Source organism: Rhinatrema bivittatum, chromosome 7 (assembly GCF_901001135.1).
Source record: "Rhinatrema bivittatum chromosome 7, aRhiBiv1.1, whole genome shotgun sequence".
In the NCBI taxonomy this organism is placed as follows: Eukaryota; Metazoa; Chordata; class Amphibia; order Gymnophiona; family Rhinatrematidae; genus Rhinatrema; species Rhinatrema bivittatum.
In genome coordinates, this window is record NC_042621.1 from 192,125,530 (window position 1) to 192,142,219 (window position 16,690).

The window sequence follows — 16,690 nt, forward strand, 5'->3', positions numbered from 1 at the left end:
CTTAATACTGAATTTTCTCTTAATCTCTCTACTTAACAAAAGCAAAGTAAAGAAACAAACCTACACCTTTTTTCACTCCTTTCTCCTCTTCCCCCTCCCCAAAAAATACTGGCAGTTTGAGCCAGAACAATGCTTTGAAATAATTGTATATAATCCAACACAGTATAAATAGCTCTTAATCAGTGCCTCTGCTTCTGCCTGCTGGCTTGAGGAGAAACAGGCCATTAGTGAGATACAATATCTTGCTTTCAATGCTTGTTATCCTTACTAGAGAAAATAAATACCTATTCCTATCTGCACAGGCCATTCTATTTATGTCTTTACTGTTTCTGCTGTCCTTATTAGGTTTCTTGTTAACCAGCTTGTCATCCATAATGTGCTTTTTGAAAGTGTGCAAAAATGATGACCAAGAATAAATCTCCACAGGGCTCATCTGAACATCCTCTGAATCAGCCTTGAATATCTCCTCTGCTGTATGAGGAATGATAATACTAGAATAAGAATCTGTCCCGTGAAAAACTACATAAGCAATATTCCCAATTTCACTGTAGAAAAGTAATGAGACTTCAATCAAAGAACCATATACTAGATATATAAGAGACTGTCATATATTGAGAGATGCTGAATTACATTCATTGATGGAGTGTTATGAGTGCCTTTTCAAGGCTACGTCTAGCGGTATAATCATCAGGCCCAGAATATATACTTTTTTAAAGTTGGGGTTTTTTTTGTTTTTTTGTATTGCACTTAAAACACACAACTTAAAAGTGAGTGCATGCACATCTTCAGTTATCGTGCCGCTCAACACCGTTCCTGTGTTTTGTTAATTTTGGACTGAGTCAACAAAACTGAGTGAACTGTGTGCTTGCTAAAATTAGTGCCACTGGTTTCTCATGCTTCTGTGGCCATGGAAAGGGCTGCAAAATCCAACTCTTAGCACAGAATTTCCTATGCCCTTTGGAATTGCTGTGGGAGACCTGGGATTAGGTTGAACTGGAAGCAGCAGTGGTGGCAGCAGTGGTCTGTACATCTCTCGCTCTCTTCATCCCATGCAAATCTTCTTCTTATCCCTTCTGCAGATATGGACTTAGTGATTAGAAAAAGGACAGTGGGAGTGTGGCACCTTAGGCTGCTTCTTCTCTGCCACCTGGGACTGGAGTATCATGGTTTGAATCTTGTGGTTCGAACTGCAGCACTCTGGCCCCAGGAATCAGAGGAAGAGGAAGTAGCCTGAGGCTCTGTGCGGCCACTGACTGCCAAGCATGGATTGATGGGAAGGATCGAGTGGGAGAGCTGGGGTGCTGTGAGGGTAGGAAAAGGGAATTGGCAGGGAGTGGGATTTAAAGGATATGATTGACGGGATGTAGGGTGAGTGAATGTGTGGATAAAGGGATTGGAAGAAGTGTGGGGTATATAACTAGATATATAAGTACAAAGACTAGGGGAAACACAATGAAGTTACAAGGTAATACATTTAAAACTAATAAGAGAAAATGTTTTTTTTACCCAATGCATAATTAAGCTCTGGAATTTGTTGCCAGAGGATGTTGTTGCGTCCATCGGTCCTCAACGGCTTCGCTCCGTTTGCCTCACCTTATTCATGGCTCCTCCCGCTTACCTGGGCAAGTTGGCTACCGCTGCGTCTACAAGCCGACCTCTCTGGCGTCCCCGGAACGGCTATGGTGCAGCCTCCCGCCATTGCTCTTCCCAGGTACCTACTAGGGTGCACGTGCGCGTGCAACCCACATCTTTGTACCACCCTTGGCGCGAACCTCGAGGGCGTTCCCTCATGCTGACATCACGCCATCCGGGTGTATTACCTTCACTCATTTGCTAGCTCCCCGAGTTAGCAAGGACTCAAATTCGCTCTTGTCTACGCTACTCTGCCGCTTCCGTGCTGCCACAGGAAGCTTTCTCTCTCTGCCCTTTGGGGTATATGCTAACCTGGTTACCCGCTCCTCGGGGGCCATCAGCTTTATTTCAGGTGCCTTTCAGGGAACAGGTACTTGCTGCTTGAAGGCCTGCTCTCCCTGCCTCGTTGCCTGTACCTTCTACTACAGACCTGGTGGAATCGCATATCAACAGCAAACACCTAGTGAGTACTTTAACTCTCATTCTATCTCATCCACAGTATCTCCTCGCTGGGAGACCTGCTGCGGAACCTCCTGACGTCATCTAGGAGAGAAGGGCTCCCTCTGCCGAGGTCCCTGAGACTGCAACTACGAAACTGCCTCACTTCAAGCTGTATTAATAAAGAACTCTTGTGTTTGTGTAGTATGAGTCTAGCCCAGTGCTCCTCCCCGTGGGCGTGGTCACCTCCACAGCACCCAAGGATCCACAAACACACAAAATAACAACAGATGTGGTGAAAGCTATTAGTATAGCTGTGTTTAAAAATGGTTTGGATAAGTTCCTTGAAGAAAAGTGCATAAACCATTATTAAGATGGAGTTGCAGATATCCACATTTATTCTTGGGATAGCAGCTTGGTATTTACATCTCCCTCTTGGGATCCTGCCAGGTACTTGTGACCTGGATTGGCCAATGTTGAAAACAGGATATTGGGCTTGATGGACATGTATAGCAAGTCTTATGTTCTTATGTAATAATTTTGTGTCATCGGTAAATTTGATCACCTCACTTGTTGGTCCCATTTCCAGGTCTTTATAAATATATTTAAAAAACGGTGATAATAAAACCTATCCCTTTGGCACTCCAATATTCACATTTTTTTATTGGGAAAATTTACTATTTAGACCTACTCTCTGTTTTCTATCTTTTAACCAGTTCCCAATCCACAATAGGACACTACCCCAATTCCATGATTTTTTAATTTCCTAAGAAATCTCTCATGAGGGACTTTTTAAATGCTTTCTGGAAATCAATGTATACTATAGCAACTGACTCATCTTTATTCACATGCTTATTTATGCTCTTCAAAAAAATGTAGCAGATTGTTGAGGCAATACTTCCCTTGGTTAAATCCATGTTGGCTTTGTCCCTTAAACTCTGCCTATCTATATGTTCAGCAATTTTGTTCATTATGATAGCATCTACCATTTTGCTTGGCACAGCCGTCATACTCACTGATTTGTAGCTTCCTGGATCACCCTTTCATCCCTTTTTAAAAATTGGCATTACATTGGAAACCATCCAGTCTTCAGGTACCATAGACAATTTTAATGATTAGTTTATAAATTACGAATAGCAGGTTGGCAATTTCATTTTTTCAGTTCTTTCAGCACTCTGGAATATATACCACCTGTCCCAAGTGATTTGCTACTCTTTAGTTTGTCAATTTGCCCTATTACATCTAACAGATTTACTGAGATTTGTTTGAGTTTTGCTGAATCATCTTCTTTGAATATCATTTCTAGCACAGCTGTTTCTTTTACGTTTTCCTCAGTGAAGACCAAAACAAAAGATTCATTTAGTCTTTCTGCTATGACTTTGTCATACTTTTACCCCTTGATCATGTAATGGTCCAACTAACTTCCTCGCAGGCTTTTTACTTCAGATGTACCTGAAAAAGTTTTTATTATGAGCTTTTGCTTCCAACATGCTTCTTATCAAATTCTTAGTCTTCCTTATCAATGCTTTGCATCTAACTTGCCACTGCTTATGCTGTTTCCTGTTTTCTTCATTTGGATCCCTTTTCCATTTCCTGAAAGATATTCTTTTAGTTAATATTAGGGATGTGCATTCATCCTGGTTCGGGGAGCCCAAAACTCGAAGGAATTTTTTCCGAAATTTAGGGAAAAATTTGTTTTCGGGTTTAGTGCGCATTAACCCTGTTTAGTGCGTACTAAAACGAAATTCGGGTCTCCCCAAATTTTAAAGCCCAAACCATGGGAAATACAAAATTTCCACGGCGGGCTGAAAACAAAGCCCGAACCTATTAGTTCGGGCTTTGCACATCCCTAGTTAATATAGCCTCTCGCACCTCACCTTTTAAATATGCTGGTAGTTGTTTAGTGTTCCTTCCACCTTTTCTAAAATGTAATATTTCTGGCCTGGGTTTCCAAGATGGTATTTTTAAACAAGGTCCATGTCTGATGTGTGAGTGAGAGAATCAAAGGGATTATGGCGTGTATCTAGTAGATGAGTGAGTGAGGGGATCAGAGGGATTGTGGGTCTGCATGATGGATGAGTGAGTGAGGGGATTGAAAGGAGCATGGGGTGTATAAGTGAGAGTAAATGAGTAAGAGGATTGGTGGAAATGTTTCAGGTTCAGCCAACAGACTAGGACAAAGACTGGCTACAGCTCCTCACTGTAGCTTCTGAAAAATGGGGCTCTCCTGGGGATTTATCTGTGACCCTGCTAGGTAAATTCCCAAGCTCACCTACAAACCCCAAATGCAGACAAAAGGATTTAGCTACCTGTGATTATGACAGGACATATCCTACTAGCGTACAAACAAAACAGTTTATCCCTTATAGGAACTTATTGCAGCCTCCCTGCTCAGAGAATTCTGCAGTTTATCCCTTAGGGGAACTCACTGTAATTCATGCCCATTGCAGGTATGGTGGTTCATACACACACACATTGAGACCCAACTTAGTTACAGGTGTATAATGGTTTATTATGAGTATACACTGATCAAATAAAATAAAGAGCATATAAAGAATCACTGATTTGTTGATTATCCTTCTAAACAGCAATTATTTACTTGTTTATTTATTTAGAAAGGACTTATTGCCTGAGACCTCTGAAGTTTGAGGCAAGTTACAATAGAAATATACATAATAAAACAATCATAATAAAATAATCACAATAAGGTAATAAATATAATGGTAAAAATAAAGCATAAAAGAAAACAAACTGTTATACAAGAATAGACTTGAAAGGAAACACCTAAATAGTGTAAAGAAAATTTGACTGTGGACTTGGAGGAGAAAAGTATTTATAGTCTGTTAAAGTTTTTATATGCCTGATTGAATAGATGGTATTACAAAGCTTTTTTGAAGTCCCTAGTACCAGGTATAGATCTTATGTGGAGTGGTAGAGTTCCATATTATGGGACCAGTGATGGAAAAAGCATGCTCACGATTTGCTGAGAGTCTGATTGATTTTGGTGAGGATATTTCGAGCAGAAATTGATTTTGTAATCTAAGATTTCATGTAGGAACACAGAAGTGAAGAAATGCATGCAACCATGGACTGATGACATTGTAGATTAGATTGTGTATTGTGGAAATTGTTTTATATATTATCCTCCATTGTATGGATAGCCAGTGGAGAGAATGGAGAACACCAGTGATATGATCATGTAGTCTAGCATTAGTGAGTAGACGAGCAGCTGAGTTTTGCACAAATTGTAGGGATCTTATTGTAGACTGAGGAAGACCGACATAGAGAGTTTCAGTAGTCAATATTTCTAAGAATCAGGGATTGAAGTACAGTTCTAAAGTCATCATGTGCCTAAGAAGACAGAGCTTGTAGTATGAAGTCTGAAGTACTGATTTAATATGCATTTTCATGTCTATTTTGGTATCAAAGATAATTCCAAGATTATGGACAGATTGTGAGATTTGGAGTATAGTATTCTGAAGACAGAAAGTTGTTGGTGGATCAGAAAAAGCTGGATTACTAAGAATTATTATTTCTTTTTTTGACAGGTTCAGACAGAGCTTATTGTGAGACAGCCATTTGCTGACAGAGGATAAGCAAAGAGAGATGAACTGGATGTTAAATGCCAAGTCTGGTATGTTGGAAAAAAGAATTGAATATCATCAGTGTAAAGCCAGTGGGGCCGATGTAATAAGGTTCACTGATGCTGCTGCGGCTTTGTGTGTGCCTGTACGTGTTTGTACATGCGTTTTCCAGTGCAAAGTCCTATATAGGGATTTAATAAGGGTTTTGTGTGTGGGAAAAAAGCACATATGAACATGCTTATAGACCCACAGTTTTTCCTGCGTGAATGCATGCTAACAGCATGCAAAGGAGGCAATTAGCTTATCATAGGCAATGCAGGGAGCCACTCTAATGCTTGCGTGGTTTTTTTAATGCGGGTTTTTTACTGCCACAGTCAGGGCACTAGTTAAGTGTCAGTGCCAACTTGGGGGGCCACTGGCGGCATCTGAGCATTCTGAAAACCACCTAACTGAGCGCCTATCTCGGAGTGGCCAGCATCGCTAGGCGCTTTTCTGGGTGACCGAGTGGCCAGCATCGCTAGGCGCTTTTCGCAGTGTCGGATCGGCCAGCTTAGGTAGGTGCTTTCCTAGGCTCTTTTCTCGACATCCAAGCGGCCAGATTTGCCACTAGCTGAGCACCTAGCTCAGCACCCGAGTGGCCAGATATACAGCCAGAAGAGCGCCTAGCTTTGCACCTGAGTGGCAAGATTGGTAATTAGCTAGGCGCTTTTCTGGGTGCCCGATCGAATAGACTCATGACCAAGTAAGTGCCTAGCTCAGCACCTGAGCAGCAACATTTGCTAGGCACCTTTCTGGGCGCTAGAGCGTCTATATTCGCTCCTGGCTGAGTGCCTATGTCGGCACCCGAGCAGCCAGATAGGTGCTCAGTTGGGCACCTATCTCGCTGCTATGCCAGTGTGAAATAGCATCCATGAAAATATTTGCCATGTTTTCTGCAGCACAGTTATTTGAAATATTAAAAATACTTTCCAGGGTCATACTTTCACTTAATAGGGAGACCTGCTCGCTTGCTTGCTTTTATGCGCAGGTTTTGAGCGCGGATGCAGCCGCTTATTGCATAGGCCCTTACCACGCTTAGGTATGCACATTTCTCCATATGTGTGCAGATTTCTGCGTGCAAATCATTTGCATAATTGATGTTTTTTACATCCCGTGGAAGCAGCATCTTCAGCCGCAGGCGGTGATCAAAACCTGCGTTCATAACTAGCACCTGTTTTGCCACAGGTCTTATTACATCGGCCCCAGTATGAGAGACCAGTAATAATACAATATAATTGACAATAATATATTCCTTATGATGTTCAATTAGGGTGCAAGGAATCGGTTGGCTCTGCCACTTCCAGAGGTCTGTTGCTTGAAGAGATCTGATGTCTGACAGTTCTGACCATTTTTATACAGTCCAAAATAGCTGCAGCTCAGGAGAGGGAGAAGCACCCCCTCCCATGACATTCAAGTTTCACCAGGTTAGTGTCCTTTTCATCACTTCTCATCTTTCTCCATAACGTCAGGAGTTGCACTGGTTGCCTATTAGTTGTTGTATAGTGTTTAAAGTGCTCTGTCTTTTTTTTTTTATAGCTCTTTCAAGGAATAAACCTGATTATCTTGCTAATTTGTTAGTCCTTTATACGCCAACAAGAGTTTTAAGATCCTCCCAGAAGGAATTATTGAGACTGCCCTTACCTAAAGAAATAATTTTTGAGGATACTAGGGAGTATACTTTCCCATATCAGGCCCCTATGTTTTGAAACTCTTTACCCCTCTATTTTTATATAGAGAATGATTGTATGAAGTTTAAGAAGATGATTAAGACTTGACTGTATAGGCAAATATTTGAATGATCTTTCTTTTTTCTGCTTTTATTTCTTATTTTTATTTTTTGTATATATTATACAATTTTTACTATTGCTTTTGTTTTATTTTTATGTATTAATTTTGTAATATAAAGTTTGCTTTTGTTATTGTTTATACTGGTATATGGTTTTTATTATAATTTTATAATATTATATTGTATACTGTTTTGAAAATTCTTTTGAAAATCAGTATAGCAAATAAACTTATTACCATTCTCTAAATATTAGCAAAGAGGTCTTATGACTCTAGGGTCACAGTCTGTGACCTTTTTATGTTTTGTTTCTCTAAATATTAGCAAATATTATTGCAGGGTCATATCTCTACATGCCTCTGTATATTCTTTCTTTGTGTGGCTCTGAGTTCATCAATAGACTCAGGCTAAATAATCTCATTACAGGGAGGGGGATGCATGTGTGAGAGTAAGCGAAGGGACTGAAAGAGACAGAGGATGTATGCTTTGGCCCCATTTGGACCCTGGCAATTTGGGTAAGACTGGAGGAGGGAAGCTGGGAGGGTGTGAGGGATTGAGGGATTTTTAAAAAGTGTGGCATGGGTTAAATCAGAGTGGGGAGGATGCTGTTAGCTTTGGCAAATAGCATGCACAAAAAAATGAAGAAAATAATATGAAAAATTTAAAAAAAATGAAAAACAAAATGAAATGAAAATGCCTACATAACCTACAGACCAGTGAATCTGAAGTAGTTGCCGGGCAAAACAGTACAAACTATTATTAAGAAGACAATTACTAGGTAGAATTAATAGGTGTATGGATAGACATGGCTTAATGGGGAACAGCCAATATGAATTTAGCAAAGGGAAGTCGTGCCTTACCAATCAGATTTACTTTATGTGAATAAACCTGTAGATAATGGCGAGATAGATTTTAAGAAGGCATTTGACAAAGTCCTTCATGAGAGATTCCTCAGAAAACTGAAAAGTCATGGGATAGGAAGCTATGTCTTATTGTAAACTGATATTTAGTTAAAAGATAGGAACCAGGTAAGAGTAAATGGAAGAAGAGGCCATGCTGCCATCAGAAGCAATTAGGCCTCTGGCCTAATTAATCAGCAGAAAGAGCAGCGCAGGCCTTGAACAAGAAGAGAAGCAGCCGGTGGTCAGGAGCAAGAGGAAGAACAGTGTCACCCCCTGCAGCCAATGGAACTTTTTGTCTTTCTTGGAGCCAAGGGCCCCGGAGGACGAGGCTGCTGCTGCCACTCATGCTTCTGTGAGTAACGGGGGGAGGATGATAAGAGGAGAAAATGAGTGAGCGAGAGCATTTGTGGTTTGTGTGAGAGAATGTGTGTAAGTGAGGAAGAGCGTGTGTGTGAGTGCACATGTGTATGTGTGTGTGTTTATAAATGAGATAGCATGTGTATGTGTGATTGAGTGTGTGTGAGAGAGAACATGTGTGATTCAGAGCATGTAAGTGAGAGAAAACATGTGTGTTTGTCAATGTGAGTGTTTGAGAGTATGTGAGAGAAAATGTGTGTGTGATTGAGTATGTGTTATTAAGCAAGACAGAGCAGGTATTTGTGACTGAGCATGTGTGTAAGTGAGAGAGAGCAGGTGTGTGTTTGATTGAGATCATGTATGTATATGAGTGTGAGAGAGACAGGAGAAAGTTCATGAGCAAAAACTCCCTCCTCTTTTCCTGCTAATTTGCAACAATCACAGGGTATCTGGAAATCCAAAGTTCCCAGGTATGGAGAGCAGAGGATTTTTTTTTATCCTTATTTTAATTATTGGATCTTTGTGTCTGCTATTTTGAAACATTTTATTGGTGTCTGGATATTGTTTTATGAGTTTTTAATTATTGGATGTTCTATTCATCAGCTGTTTTGAAATATTGGTTTTATTAGTATTGTTTTACTACTATTGAGTTTATATTTCTTGATTTTTTATGAAGAATGATAGTGTTTCTGTTTTTAGATATATACAGGAGTACAGGGCCATACTGTTGCGCTTGCAGGTGGACCCTTGTCCTGGAGCAGTGGAGAACAGCTCTCTGGTAGGGTCCAGGAAGCACCTGCCCCCAGGGGACAGAGCACAGAAGGAGATAGAGGCTTGGATGAGCTTCACTAATAGAAGCCCGAGGTCCCCCCGGGTGGAACCCGTAGGGACCCGGGCCGCTTGGACTTAGGTGGGCCTTGCAGGGTCTCCCAGAGAGGTAGTAGAGAGGCATGCCCACAATCAGCAAAGGAGCATGGTCGGACTTCATGCTGTTGGCCTGGAGAGGCAAGGAAGGCCCAAACAGTGTAGGCGATGACAAGGCAAGGGACAGAGCCAGAATCAGGAGACGTAGTCAATGGTAGCCGAGGTCAGAATCAGAGGATCAATCCGAGGAGTAGTCAACAAGGCAGAGGTCAGGTTCCGAAGGTCAGAAGAGGTCACAAGGCAGGCAGAGGTCAGGATGCAGGCAGCAGACAGGAAGGTCAAGGAACAGGCTGAGGTCAGTACCAGAGAAACAGTCCAAGGATACTACCTGGGAAGATGAACAGACAGAAGCAGGAACAGGAGGACACTGGAGCAAGGCTGGAACAAGACTGGAACAAGACTGTGAACATGGAGGCAACCTAGCACACAATACAAAGCTGACCCGATTGCCAAGGTAAGGAAGTGCAGGCAGGGACTTCCTGATATAACTCTGGAACTCCATGCCTGTTGACCTACGCACCGAAACCTCTACACCTATTTTCAAAAAGAAACTCAAAACATGGCTCTTCCTTCAAGCCTATCTCCCTTCACTCTCGCTTGCTAACCACTCTCCCTCTGCCACCTCTCTCTAACCTTGCCACCTGCCAGCCCTCCTTTTCCCGATTTCTTTCCCCCTAACAACTACCAGCAATACCTAGGAATGTTTATTTATTGAACCTAGTATATTACCCTCTCCTTTGTTATTGTTTTCTCATTCCCCCCTCCCATTTATTGTTTACACCCAGTTGAACTGCTCATCTAAATTAGCCATTTTTACCTCGTTACTGTGTTTAACTGTTCTTTGTTCATTGTAAAGGCAAGGCCTATTCCCTGGTTCCAAGTTACTTGTAAACCGACACGATGTGCAAACGGTTGTCGGTATATAAAACTGTTTAAATAAAAAAAATAAAATAAATATAGTTCCATCAATCAGGGCGTGCCTTGGAGCTAGGACCCGCCCCTGGCCCTACAAGAGGCCAGGCAGTCCACGTGCGCGTAAGGGCATGGCTGACGCCACTGGAGGGCTGTACTCCGGTGTGGGGCCCGGTGCACAGTGGAAGGCCCGGTGACTGCCGCCACGGGATGCTGAGGCCTAGCAGAGCTCGTGGCTGCCGCTGGGGAGGCCGACCCGTGACATGCAGAGGATTTAGCAAGGTGAGCAGGCCCATGTGCGGGCCAGGCACGGAAGGGGCATGCAACAGTACCCCCCCTTCTAGGCTTCCCTCTACGTGGCCGTGGCTTGTCTGGATAGGTTCTATGGAAGGCTTTCAGGAGTCCTTTGACGAGAATATTGTGGGAGAGTTCCCATGAATTCTCCTCGGCCCCATAACCCTCCCAGGCTAAGAGGTATTCCAATCTACCTCGACGCCGACGGACGTCGAGGACCTCTCTTACCTGAAGAGTTGAGTCCGGTTCAGTGGAGATCCGTGGAGAAGGATCTCTACGGGAAGGCCAGGAGAGGACCAAAGGCTTCAACAGCGAGACATGAAATGTGTTATGGATGCCCATGGCATGTGGTAGCTGTAGCTGATACGACACTGCTCCCACTCTTCGAAGCACCGGAAACAGACTGATGTACTTAGGATTCAGGCGATGAGAGGGAAGTCTCAATCTTATGTGTCGGGCACTTAGCCACACCTTCTGACCAGAACGGAAGAGTGGAGTAGGACGTCTGTGGGCATCAGAAGTACACTTGGAGCAGTCAGCGGCCTGGGTAAGGCATTCTTTAACTTGGCTCCACACTTGGCGAATGGTGTGGTCCGTGAACTGTTCCGCTGGGGAAGGAACAGTCAGAGGAACTGGAATTGGCAGCTGAGGTTGTTGTCCGAATACCACGGAGAATGGAGATACATCGGTGGCAGCAGCGACGTGGGTATTATGCGACAACTCAGCCCAGGGTAGTAATTCAGTCCAGTTGTCCTGCTGGTCATTCACATAGAAACGAAGGAATGTTTTCAAGGTCCGGTTGATCCTTTCAGCTTGACCGTTGGCCTGTGGATGATAGGCCGATGTAAAATTCAAGGTAATATTAAATTTCTTGCATAAGGAGCACCAGTTTCTGGCAGCAAATTGTGGTCCTCGGTCAGAGATTATTTCCTTTGGGAGTCCATGGAGATGGAAAATGTTTTTCAGGAACAACTTGGCTAGTTCTGGGGCCGTTGGGAGGCCTGGCAAGGGAATAAAGTGACCCATTTTTGATGACCCAAATTACGGTATTGTTCTTGGATGGAGGCAAGTCTGTGATGAAGTCTGTTGAGATGCTGGACCATGGCTCGGTAGGTGCTGGAAGTGGCTGGAGTAGGCCCAAGGCCGTCCGGTAGATGGCTTCTGTTGGGCGCAGACGGGACAGGAGTCCACATGGTTATGAGAATCTTGCACCATGGTGGGCCACCAGTAGTATCTCCGCAGCATCTCTAGGGTCCTGGTACAACCCGGGTGTCCTGCCATCTTGGAATCATGGGCCCATTTCAGAACTCGTTCACGTAATCTACGTTGAACAACGGTTTTTCCCACTGAAACAGTGGTGGTCACAGCAAGGGATACGCAGGCAGGATCTATGATGTGTCTGGGAATATCAGGGACATCCTCTGGTTCAAAGGATCTCGATAGTGTGTCAGCACAGAGGTTCTTGGGACCAGGGCGATAATGTAGGACAAAATTGAACCGTTCAAAGAAGAGAGCCCATTGGGCTTGTCTAGGATTCAAGAGTTGAGCCTCTTTCAGGTGCTCAAGATTCTTATGGTCCATGAAAATGGTAAATTTATGTTGCGCCCCTTCCAACCAGGGGCGCCACTCTTGGAGCGCCAACTTGCCGACGAGAAGTTCTTGGTCATTGTGACACTTTCACCGGTCTGCACTGTGTTAATTGGGTCAGTTCCAGGGTCCAATCCCTGAATGAGCTGCCCTGGTCACTCAGGAACTCAAATAGTAGTTAAAGTTATTTTCCTTTACAAAGTCCTCAGGTGGGGTTTGAACCCCCTCCACCTGGATGGGAGGCAGATGCCTTCCTTACTGAGCCAGCAACTCAGTTTCTGAAGTCTGGCTTCAAAAGATCATCTCCAACAAACAGATCCAATGTTCAAAAAGTCTGGCCCCACTGGGCCTAACTGCCACCACCCACCGTATCTCTTGGGATGGTTTTTCTCGTCCCAGGATACAACCACCCGCTTGGCAGTTCTCCAGGCAAAGTATCTTTATCGTAAGTCCAAACCACCAGAAGTCCCCGCGCTCACCTTCCTTGTGATAGTGGTTGCAGTCCTTCACACAGTCGGGGAATATCCAGTGTCCAAGTTTCCAAGAGCAGCCAGGTAGTCTATTCCTTCCTCCTCAGTCCCCGGCAGGAGATTGAGACTGCTCTACTAGGGAGTCCTTTTTATCTTGTGGAGACTCCTCCTCCAATCATAGGCGATTGGCTTTGGAAAGGCTCCTCCTCAATTTGGCCCTCCCCTTGAAGCCAAGGATTGGTTCCCAGAGCTCCACCCTCCATTTCCCACACCTGTGGCTCCTCTGGTCTTATAACCTCTGGGAGAAGGAACCAAGGGACCTCTCTAGCCTGGTGTTGCCGTATTTTCCTCCCCCCCTTCTCCTGAATCTTTGGTTCCTGAGTCTTTACCTGACGGTTCTGGTTTGGGACATAGACCCCGTCACAGTCACCCATGGTGTAGTGCTGCTCTGTGGGAGAGGACTTGAGTAAAACGAACAAGGTATTAATTTACCCTTTGGAGAAAGATGGCTCCCGCTCCAATTGCGGAAGAGACTTTGACGATGAATGGACATCTTGGGTCTAGATGTTGAAGACAAGGGCCGGAACAGAAAGCTTCTATTAACGTCTGAAAGGCAGCTGGTGCCTTGGGAGTCCACACACATGTGTTAGCCCCTTTCTTGGTCATGGTGGTGAGTGAAGCAGCTAGGGTAGAATAATTGGCAATGAAGCTTCAGTAATAATTGGTGAAACCAAGGAAACATTGTAAGGCCCGTAGGCCTACTGGCTGGGGCCAATCTCGGATCCCTTGGACTTTCTCAGGATCCATGGAGAAACCTTGATCGGATATGATGTACCCTAGGAAGGGTAAGCGATTTCACTCGAAGAGGCATTTTTCTAACTTGGCATATAGATGATTCTCTCCCAGATGTTGGAGGACAATCTGAACATGATCTCGATGGGATTCGAGATCCTTGGAAAAGATCAAGATGTCATTGAGATACACAACTACGAAGGAGTACAAGATGTCTCTGATGATTTCGTTCATAAGGCATTGAAAGACTGCTGGGGCATTGAATAGCCCAAAGGGCATCACTGTATATTGTCAGGAGAAGAGTGACAAACTCCTAGCACGGCAGGATATTCTACAGGTCCCCGTTAAGCAGTGGTCCAAAGATACCAAGGGGAAACAGCAGGGGGCGTGGAGACACCCTGTGTGGACTACAGTTCCCAGAATCCCAGAGCGGCAGGGGAAGGCTCCTAACCAGAAGGAGGCTGAGGTGAAGGCCGAGGGTAATCTGGAGGAATTAGAGGCAGCTGAGAGCATGCTGTGGGAAGCAGAGGGTGTGTCCAGGAGTGAGGAAGAAAGCTCAGAGAGCAGTAGCATGGAGAGTGAGGAGGAGATGGACTGGGAGCTGCCTTCTGAGGATTCATCTGCGTCTGACATGGAGACGGAGTGAGGGTGTCCTGCAGCATCGGTGTTACCTGGTTTCACTACACACTTACAAGGAGGACAAGGTTGATTACCGCAAGAGATAGAGGTGAGACAGGACGGGGAGCACAACTGTAGGGGAGAAGGGGTGAGTTGATGCTGGATCCCCACGCTAGGTAGTCAGCGCAAGGTTAGAAGCCTGACTACAGACATTTCGGTTTCAGTGCAGAGGCAATAGTGAATTGCAATTTCTGCACAATCTTAGGAAAGGAAAAAAGACCTGGAGTTTTGATAAACTATTATATGTTTGTGAATCCTTCCTCAGTGGAGGAGGGGGAAGAACTGATAATTGCATCTCGGTGAGAGCTCAGGAAAAATACCTGACTGGAGGAGGGACAGTCAGAGACAGAATGGGAAACCTCATTCAAAAGGTTGACTCCTAAACTGTTTTCAAGAATTGCCAGAACGTCTGAATTTGCAGCAGAGCCCAACCGTTTCAGCCTTGCTGCGATGCCTAGAGGGATGACAGCCCTGTGAGTGAAGGAACTACATCTCGCTGGTGAGAACTCCAGAGGTGCCCGCGACATAAAATGGTGGCAGCAGTGGGATCCTGAAGTTCGCCTGCCACGGAAGATTGGATGTGAAAGTGCACCTAAATGCTTGATGAAACTGTTTTAAGGTAAAGGTGCACAGGGAGCACTAAAGCGGCGGGATTGAAAAAAAAAAAAAAAAAAAAAAAGGTGCTGTTTAAAAGGAATATCCGGTAAGAGGCCAAACCCCTCCAGTGGGCACGGCAAAACCGGAGTTACCGAATTACAAAGGGGAAGGGTTGTTGTGTGATACAACCACACTTGGGTTCCTTTTTGTGTTTCCTTTCTTTACAGACATGGCATCAGAGGAGATCCTAACCTGGCTGGCAAGCCAAATGCAAAAGCAGCAAGAAGGCATGCAGCAGATGCTTCATCAATTCATGGACCTTCAGCAGCAGCAACAGAGACCCTTATTGCAGTTATTGGAGGAGCAACAGAAAGCTTTGCAACTTCTAAAGGGACAGGCTACTATGGAAGCCACAGGTACCACAGACAGGGGAGTGCATCCGGCAGGACAAAGCCGGCCTGACTGGGGTCAGAAACTGCATTTGGAAAAGATGGGACCTGGGGACGATCCGGAGGCCTTCCTAGTAACTTTTGAAAGGGTAGCTAGCGTGGCCTGTTGGCCCAAGGAACAATGGACAGCGCGTCTAGCACCTTGTTTAACCGGTGAAGCCCAAGCTGCTTATAGAGCCCTGACACCGGAAAAGGCATTGAACTATACAGCAGTTAAAGCAGCTATCTTAGATAGATTAGGTATAACGCAAGACTCCTATAGAAGGCGTTTTAGGGAAACTTGCCTAGAGCCTAATGAGCGCCCTAGGGCCGTAGCCCAAAGGCTAAAAGATTTAGCTCATCGCTGGTTAGAACCCGAGGGCAAATCGGTTTCTAAGATAATAGAAATGGTGGTACTAGAACAATATATTGAGGCGCTACCCCTGCCAATGAGAACCTGGGTGGTGCGGCAAGGGGCTGGAGGGTTGGAAAGGGCCATTATAAATACGGAAAGGTATCTGGAATCCGAATCTACGATAAAAGCTTCAGCCCATAAAGGGAGGGTAGAGGAGCACAAAGAAGCTAAAGCCTCAGGTAATGGGGGACAAGAAGGTTTAGGTGTTCCTCGAATTAACACTGCTGGAGTTAGGCGGGAGGGGCCTCCCTATAAGGAGAAAGGAAAAGGGCCAGTAAGGAGTAGTATGGCCGGACCCCGGAGATGTTATCATTGTGGGGCTGTAGGGCATTACCGTAGTGAATGTCCGCATTATACAGCGGCCTACACTTACCCTCCACAAGCCGAAAAAGAGGGGAATGGCTTTACCAGCAATCCCTATTTACAGAGGGTGAAAGTGAACGGACATGAGGTTCAGGCATTACTAGATACAGGTACCAACCAGTCTTTGATCTCTGACCACACCGCGCAGGAAATAGGGTTAGATGACACCCAAGAGCAGGGAAATTATGTAACTGTTAGATGTGTACACGGGCATGCGATCCGACACCCTGTCCAGAAGGTATGGATCCAATGTCGGGGTTACGAGGACTTCATAGAAGTAGCTATGGTGAAAGGGCTACCAGTGCAACTCATTCTGGGAAGAGAATGGAGGCGCCTTAGAGAATTAATGGAGGATAGGCACACTTTTGTAACCACGCGAGCCCAAGAGCAAGCATCCTTAACCAGAGGTCAGACGTTGGGGGAGGTGTTTCCGTTTGAAGGAGAGGAGGTAATAGCACCTCCAGGGAAGGATCGCAAATCCTCGGCACAGCGGAA